This window comes from Trichosurus vulpecula, chromosome 3 (assembly GCF_011100635.1).
Source record: "Trichosurus vulpecula isolate mTriVul1 chromosome 3, mTriVul1.pri, whole genome shotgun sequence".
NCBI lineage: Eukaryota > Metazoa > Chordata > Mammalia > Diprotodontia > Phalangeridae > Trichosurus > Trichosurus vulpecula.
This window is the reverse complement of record NC_050575.1, coordinates 10587551-10595049: the sequence shown is the minus strand read 5'-3', so window position 1 is coordinate 10595049 and position 7499 is coordinate 10587551. Positions and strand designations below refer to the sequence as shown.

Genomic DNA, 7499 nt, shown 5'->3' with positions numbered 1-7499 from the left:
CATTATATTTTCCTTCTTGCTTACCTTTCTGTTGAATTAATCTAGCTGTGGGAGATTACTAAAATCTATTACTATGGTTTTCCTCTTAGTAGCCTTTTACCTAGTTTTTCTTTTAAGAAAGATGATATATTGTTTGGTGCACATATATATACATATACATATATACATACGTGACAGTGTTATTTTTCATTGTTGATGGTGTCTTCAAGAATAATGTAGTTTCTCTGTTTCTCTACATCATTTTTTGTCATTGCCTTAGCTGAGATCATGATTGTAACTCCTACTTCACTAGAAATTCCTATAAAAGATTAGATTTTGTTTATTCCCCTTTTAAAAGAACTCTTCATGTGTCTATATGTGTTTCTTACATGCATGATTAGATGTCACAGAGTAGATGGCAATGCCATAACCAGATATATGCTGTAAAGGTCACTAGTGCCTCTTCCATCTTTATCAAATGGAATACTGACCTCTTCTTTCACACAATATGAGAGGCAACATGGCATGATGAATACAGAGCTGGGAAGTCCTAGGTTCAAATCCTGCCTCTGGATGTTGCTGGCTGTTACCTGGTGCAAGTCATTTGAGGTTTTCTTGGCAGAGATACTAGAATGGTTTGCCCTTTCCTTCTGCAGCTCATTTTACAGATGAGGATACTGAGGCAAACAAGGTTAAAAGACTCACCAACAGTCACACAGCTAGTAAGTGTCTGAGGCCAGATCTGAACTCAAAAAGATGAGTCTTCTTATCTCTGGGCCCAGCACCACCTAGCTGCCATATACTTTCCCCTACCTCCCACCTAACTTATTCCTTACCCAGACTATGTAAAATCCCTTGTCCTTCTCCCTGGAATGTTAATTCTTGACAGGATGATATAACCTATGTCCAGGGAATCAGATCCTATTTTTTATTTTTTCCTTTTCTTTTGACATCATTCAATTATCTCTTTGGATGTCCTCTTGACTTTTTCTACCTCAAGGTCCTCTGGCGACATAATTTTCTCTTCCTTATATTGTGAGTAAACGCCAAGATATAGAATCTCACATTGGAGAAGATCATGTCCTAAAGTGTTTAAGCTGCTATTCTCAAAAGAGCTTGTTTCACACCTGACATCTTACTTCCTCTTACCTATATAGGATCATTTCATTATGTTATCAGAATCATTCCCTATCTCTCAGCAAGTTCCATTCTTCATTCTGTGATCTGCTCCAAATATTCTATCCTTAATCTCCCACCAGTCCAAGGGGAGAGGGAGAAATTGAAAGACTTATCTACCTCTCCTCTTAAGTCTTATTCAGTCTAATAAGTCCATGTTCCACATTGTCCTTTCCCTTATCTGGAAGAAATCCTCTTTATTATCATACCATCTAATTTTTAAATTTACTAATAAGGGAAATGAGATTTTCTCTCTAAAATATTAATTTTCTTCCTCAGATTTTCTTAATGTTTCCATTTGTTCTTTAGATTCACTAGTCTTTAAATGCTCTCTGCCTTCTTATTTCTCTTAATGTGTGAAGTTGTTTTTTTTTTCTTGAATAAAATCAACATGAAACAAAAAGAAAAAAACCTCATTTTATCCCACATTGCCAGCCTTGGCCAGCCCTAACTATATGAGTATATACATTTGATTTCTCAATCTTTTACTGCTATGTGAAAAAATTTTACTTTCTTCAGTTTGGTCAGTTTGCATATTGAATATCCTGATCTCTTCTAAATTCTTTTGAAAGAACAGCAAAAATCCTTTCTTTTTGGTGAGTGTTCAAATACTTTATTTGATCCATAGGCTTATTTTTGCTTGCTATTCTGTTTTGGTAGTTACAATTGATCTTTTATGCTTTTAGGTATATCATTCCATTTCTTTCCTTTGATTTTTTGTAAACCGAGTAATCTTCTAATATTCTGATGGATTTTTATTGGATTGTTCAAGGTTTCTCCCTTGCTTCCTGCAAAGTTTCTTGTTTGGTGTTAAAATTCAAAAGTTTAGCTACGGTGTTGATTGGTGAGTTGGATATGGGATTTCTTTCCATATATGGAAAAGCTTCCTAACAATTAGATACAGCCAAAAAGAATGAGGCATGCCTCCATAGATATTAGGCCACCACTTGGCTAGATGTTTGCAAGCAGAGATTGGATGACCACTTGGAGATATCATTAAGCAGGTTCTTAATCCACTATGGGTTGGATTAAATAGCCTGGGTGGTCTTTTCAAAATCTGAAATTTTGTGATTCTATCTCAGGATAGACTCCTTCCTCTCCATTGCCTGTTAGGTTAGAAGGGAGAAAGTATAAACCTGAGGCAGGAGAATCCAGAGGAAACCTGGGAGGTTTTTTTTTTTTTTCCAGTTGAAACTTTTTCTTTAAACAGATTTTAATCACCTTTAAAACGGGGACCAATTCTATCATTGTACTCTCCACTGCCACTCCACCAGGGTTGTACTCTGTAGGAGCTCAATAATTGTTTGCTGACTGTGGCCATTTCGTTTGTCAGTTTTCAACTCTTGTCCCCAGTGCTAGCTTAGGGAATGAAGCTTGGTTAAGGAGCTCTAGCCAAATGATAGGATCGTAAAATCTGGGAGCTACGAGGGACCTCAGAGGTTATAAATCCAAATTTATACCCACTGTAGGAAAGACACACACACAGACACACAGAGACAGAGACAGAGAGACAGTGAGACAGAGACAGAAACATAGAGACAGAGAATGTACATGTGTATGTACATTGTGTGGGGTCACCAAACTTTTGTTCTAACACCTCCCTTAAAGGGGAACTCACTGCAGTATCTGTTGAGACATCCAGCTCCACGGTTGGACAACTCTGATTGTTAGAAAGATCTTCCATATATCTAGTTGAAATCTATCTGCCTTCCCTTAGCTTTCCTCAGTTGGTCTTCCTTCTGCCCTCCAGGGCTAACCAGAACAAGTCTCATCCCCTTTCTTCAAAAGCAGCCCTTCAGATATTTGGAGAGGGTGATCAGATAACAGCCCAGAAGTATGTGGTGAGTTTCATCCTCCCCCACTGTCAGGCAGCCAGGCTAGGGAGGGGCACCCTCTTAGGAGACCCACTCCCAGGCCTTCAGCACCTCTGGGAGCTGCAGGTGGGAAGTACTGTCCCTGCAAGGGAAAGAGAGAGTTTAGATAGTGAAATAGAATATAAATGTTGTGGCAGCTAGCCAGGGTTCCACCCTTCTCTAATTCTCCCTTCTCTGCCCCCCCTCCCCCCTCCCCACCCTTCCTCCAAAATCCTTTTAATTTTTGGCTGTGATTTCAGTGCAAGCCTTAATGCTATTAAGGGCTCTCATTTATTTAGTAAGTTTTTTTTTTCAAAGGGTTTTCCTCAAAGCAAGGTAGATGGTGAACATAAATTTATTTTTTATCATTCATTTGGGGAGCCTTTCCTTTTCCCCCCAGTGGTTAATGCCCACCTTACCATAATCACTTTATTCACTATGTAAATATCCTGTGCTAGGATATTTATACAAGAGGCTCTTGGTATATTGTAAGCTTACTGAAGGCTTACTTTTTCATTTTTATCCCTATCATCTAATACAATTTATTAAGTACATTTAACACAATTTATTAAGCACACAGTAGTGGGTGCTTAATAAATGCTTTTGGATTGATTGATTATGTAATACAGGCATACAGTGGGTATCTAGCAAATGCATGTTGCATTGAATGACAGATTCAATTTAAGGAGAGATATGTGAAGGATCATTTAGCTACCAAGCAATGGAAACTGACTCTGAAAGGGACCATAGAGATTATCAACATTAAACCTAACATATCCAAACTTAATTGTAGCCTTGGGGGATGGGGGTGGGGGGTGAAAAAAGAACAAAGTAAAAAAGTGCACAGCAGAGAACAAAAGAAAACTTATAAGGAAGCAAAGAAAAGATGGGTACCTCTCAACACAAGGTGCATTATTTATCATACCGGCTTTCTTGAAATGAAGATTTATTCTTACATGTTTTGAATCCTCTTATGTTCTTCTATGCACATGACAGGCTTTTTTTCTTTCTTACTTTGTATATGCTTTAATATTTAAGTTTATGATATGTTTTTGTTTCTTTTCTCCATTCAGTGTTTGTGTTCTGGCCTTTGAGTCTAAAATAAAAAACAAAAAACAAAAAACCCCCAAAACTAAACCTTATTTCAAAGATGAAGACACTAAAGCCCAGGGAAAGAACATGGCTCACAGGTAGTAAACAGCAGAGGTAGGATTCCTGTCTTTATCCTCTGACTTCAAATCCAAGGTGCTGTACTATAATGATGCTGCCTTTCTAAATTGCCTTAGGTAGGGGCTATGATGATCATCATTTTTCTTGTATGACATTTGGTTAAACAGCCCTTGAGGAAAGTTCTGATAGGACTCAGGTATCCTGACACCAGGACCAATGCTCTCTGCACCCTACCATGAGGTCTTAGCCTAGTTGTGACTCTAGGGTTAGCTGTTTTGATTTAGCATGGCACCCTAGCTTCCTTTACCCAGCAGCCACCTCACTGTTCCAATGCCTGACTGCCCAGCTTACTGTGTGTCTTTCCTTAACCTGTTGCCAGCTACAGGTATGGCAGCTAGAATTGGGTAATTGGGCAAGGCAAGTAAGTGCCAGCCGGCCCCTCCTTCCTTTCTCTGTGAGAAGCCCCACCTCCAAGGCCGGCTTTGCCAGAGGGCAAACCCTCCTCCAGGAAGAAATAAAGCCTTTCCCTGCTGCCAGTGTATGTAAATGTTGGCTCTGCTGGTGAAGAGCAGTAGCAGAGCCTGAAGGGGCCCTCAGCTGTTCTTGCAGACCTTGTGGCTTAGGAGCTAATATGGGAAGATGACTTTTTTTTTCTCAGTACCTTTTTATTTTGTCTTCTTTCTCCCTAGCAAAGTGATGGACTTAAAGACTTTAGCCTAACTCTATTACTCATTATCTGGCTGACCTCATCCAAAAAATTTAAGCTTTGTGGACCTCAGTTTCCTCATCTGTAAAATGTAACAATAATCCCAGGGTTGCCTCTCTCAAAGGCTTTTTATAGGCATCCAACTAAATAATTGATGTCAAAGAACTTCATAAATTATATGTTACTCTAAAATATGGGATATTATTATATTATTAATTTTGACGAGATTATTTATAATAGCAATAGGATGGTAGATTTAGATAGCTGGGAGGAACCTTCAAGTCATCTAGTACAACCACCACATTTTACAGAAGAGAAAACTGGGGTTCAGAGATATTAAATGCCTTGCATAGACAATAAATGTCCCAATAAAGATTCAGTCTTAGATCTTCTTACTCTAAATCCAGGGGTTTTTAGCCCATTGAGTGTTGGCACTTTATTATTTACAAAGCCCTTTCCCTATAACTCTTAGTTGATTTTTAAAATAGATTTTAAAAAAAAGTCTCCTTCTTTAGCTTACCTAGGAATTATTATTGGGCTTGTGTCCAATCTGCATTTTTCTTTGAGGATTTGCTTGTAGATGGTTTCAAGTCACTGTCTTTTTTGAGTTTGCGTGTTGAGCTCCTATGTCATTATAATAGCTTTTTATGGTCAGGTTGTGTTTTTGTTTATTTGTTTTGGTGTTGTTTGTTCATTCTTCCATTCTATTTCTTGACATTGGACTTTATGCTAGAGTTGAACTCTGCTCACTTCTGGAAGGGATGATTAGCCTTAACTTCTGTCTTTTATGTTCTTCTGTTACTTTCACAGCTTGATTTGAGGGCCTAGAAATTTTTGGTGCTCCCAATGTGGCATGATCTGGGGAGAGGTCCGGTCATTCTCCTCCCAGGCTGCACTCTGGTTGTTACATGAGTAGGACCCCTCCTCTTTGGTCACTATGACCTCTCCTCTCCACTCTGGAACTTGGACCTGGAATTGGGTAATGGGTGACATAGATGACAAATGTTGCTTGATGCTGCACCCATCGATAGTACAGGGGTCCTCTGAGATCTCTTTCTGATCAGGTGTCAGGCTGGTCATTGTCTCTGGGCCCAACCGGTGTTACTTCTGCTACACTCCACTCTTGGCTCTGCACCCTGGCATCTGCAAACTTTTCTTTCCATCTTCCTAAGCTGCCTTAGGATAGAAAAATGACTATGACTTTTTGATGGCTTTCTTGTTCAGAATTTGGTTAGGCATTTTCTGTGTTATTTTTTAACATTATTTTCTTTTTAAGTTTTGAGTTTCAGATTCTCTCTAGCTCTCTTATCCTTCCTCTACCACTGAGAAGACAAATAACGTAATACCAATTATACATGTGAAATCATGCAAAATGTATTTCCGTATTAGCCATATAATCAAAAAAGAAAAAAAAAACAAAAATGAAGTGAGAAAATTTACTTCACTTTGTACTCAGAGTTCATCAGTTCTCTCTCTGGAGGGGGATAGCATTTTTATTTTCATCATGAGTCCTTTGGAATTGTCTTGGATCATTGTACTGATCAGAGTAGTCAATTCTTTCACAGCTGATCATCATTACGACGTTGATGTTACTGCGCCCAGTGATCTCTCAGTTCTTCTCACTTCACTTTGCCTCTGTTCATCTAGGTCTTGCCATGTTTTTTTCTGAAACCATCCCCCTTGTCATTTCTGATATCACAAAAATGTTCCATCTCAGTCATATGCCACAACTTGTTTAGCCATTCTCCAATTGATGAGCATCCTGTCAATCTCCAATTCTTTGCTATCACAAAAAGAGCCTCTATAAATATTTTTGTACATATAGGTCACATATTTTCCTTTTTTTAAAAATCTCTTTGGGGTAAGACTTAATATTGGTATTGCTGGATCAAAGTGTATGCATATTCTTATAGCCCTTTGGGCATAGTTCTAGATTGTTTTCCAGAGTGGTTGGACCAGTTCACTACTCCACCAACAATTCATTAGTGTATCTATTTTTCCCTCATCCCCTCCAGCATTTATCATTTTTGATAGGTGTGAAGTGGTATCTCAGAGTTGTTTTAACTTGTGCTTCTCTAATCAATAGTTAAGATATTTTGTCCTATGATATAAATAACTTTAATTTCTTCCAAAAACTTCTTGTTCTCGTCTTTTGACCATTTGTCAATTGGGGAATGACTTTTATTTTTTATAAATTTGATTCAGTTTCTGATGTATTTGAGAAATGAGGCCTTTATCAAAGAAACTGGATGTAAAATATTTTGATATTACTTCATTGTCTATTATATCTTTTAGCAAAATATAGTAGCCCTGATTATCTCTTTCAATTAGGTCTAATTTCTTTTTGCTTCATCCGACATCATGATCACCACCCCTGACCTCTTTACTTCAGCTGAAGCGTAATAGACTCTGCTCCAGTCCTTCATTTCAACTCTGTGCCTGTTCCTTTGTCTCAGGATGTTTGGAAGGGAATGTTGGGAGAGTTCAGCTGAGTCCCAATCTGTACTTAGCCATCTTGGTTCTCCCCGTGGTCATTATGTAAAGGAAGTTTGGGGAAAGGGTTGGTGGTCAGTGATCCTTTACTCCAGCATCATGACTCCACCCTCTATTTTTTT

At 38.4% G+C, this 7499-nt stretch overlaps 1 non-coding gene across 1 annotated transcript; it reads right to left on the bottom strand.

The window, feature by feature from the left end:
- Positions 1-364: 364 nt before the first annotated feature.
- On the bottom strand, positions 365-489 carry LOC118845211. Its single transcript, XR_005010073.1, has one exon. It is a non-coding gene; the product is annotated as a U6atac minor spliceosomal RNA (small nuclear RNA).
- Positions 490-7499: the final 7010 nt, after the last annotated feature.